The sequence below is a fragment of the Microtus ochrogaster genome, unplaced genomic scaffold (assembly GCF_000317375.1).
Source record: "Microtus ochrogaster isolate Prairie Vole_2 unplaced genomic scaffold, MicOch1.0 UNK42, whole genome shotgun sequence".
NCBI lineage: Eukaryota > Metazoa > Chordata > Mammalia > Rodentia > Cricetidae > Microtus > Microtus ochrogaster.
Genome location: NW_004949140.1, coordinates 1,447,031 through 1,448,545, shown reverse-complemented (window position 1 = coordinate 1,448,545; position 1,515 = coordinate 1,447,031).

Below are 1,515 nucleotides of genomic sequence, written 5' to 3'. Positions count from 1 at the left end.
AGTAGTTTGGCCACTAGATGGAGCCATTCGCTGCAGTATTCTCCATTGCTGCCTCTTTCCTCTTTTCTGCCTGGGGCTCTGAAGTTCTAAGGCCTGCCTACTTTACTCTTCAGTCTCCCTGGAGATCAGCGATGCAAGTGAAAGGGTCTGGAAGTCTACCTGTCCCATCTAGAGTTTCCAAAATTTGGTTGAACTCGGGAGCACAACCAGCGGCATTCTGTGAAATCAAATATATGGGACTCAGTGAAAAGCAAGCCTCACACACGAGTAAGAACAGGACCTGAGTTCTAATGCTGTAGAATAGTAACAGTAAGGCAGCTTGTTCTCCATTCCTATTTTTTCTCCAGCTTTTTGATGCTTTCATTTTCACACTTACCTTGTTAGTGGTCATTGCTGTGAAATAAAGCTTGTGAGAAGCTTCCGGGTGGGCTCATGGTTAAGAGTGGGTTGGGTTCCCAGCACCCACAGTGAGTGGCTCACAACTACCTATGACCCCAGCTCCAGGGGGTATGCCACCTCTGTTCTGGCCCTGGGGGCACCTGCACACACTAACATGCAAACACAAATACATTTAAATATTAAATAAAATTTTAAAAGACATCTTTAAAACATGAAAACCTACAGAATGCAATCCCCTCCAATAGATTTTATAAGAACAAATTTGGAATTAACACTCCCTAAATGACATAACAATTGTTACATTCATAAATCTCTTGTGTGACATCTTTCTAAAAAAAAAAAGGAAAAAAAAAAACAGGTTTCCCTTTGAAAGAGTTGATCTTAATAGGATAGAAAGGAAAGAAAATTTATGAGTCTTGTTTTTGGTTCTCTGCTCATTTGTTTTCTTGAGACACAGCGTCACTATATAGCCTGTAGCGGCCCAGAACTACATAGATTAAGCTAACCTTGAATTCACTGAGACCTGCCTACGTTTTCCTTGTAAGTGCCAGGATGGAAGTTGCACACTACCTTATCCAGGACAAGCCTTATTTAATCATATTAAATGCTGTTTCAATCTTGATCCTTAAGACACAATTGATTCCATGACTTACGATCTGTCTTCGAAGATTAGATGGTTGCAACAGTCAGACGTGTGCACAGTCATAAGAAGTCTTGTTTGGAGCCAGAGTGATGACCCAGAAGTTAAGAATGCTTACGGCTCTCCAAGAGGATCTGATTTGGTCCCTAGGACCCAGATGACAGTTCACAACAGTCTATAACTCCAGCCCCAGGACATATAACACATTCTACTGGCTGCTATGGGCACTACATGGCCATGGTACCCAGACATAGATGCAGGCAACACATGTGCCACGTCCACAGCAGTAACTGCCGTGTAGTGACAAATGCCATTGCACTGGCCTGAGCCTGCTGAAGGACTGAGGTTAGAGCTTCCTGGAGCGCAGCCTCAGGCAGTCTCCTGGCAATCAGCAGTCCACATGGGACCTGATGCCAAAGACAGGCATCCTGCTAAGGGATGGCCTTGGAAGCGAGCCCTCCTGGCACTCTGTATGC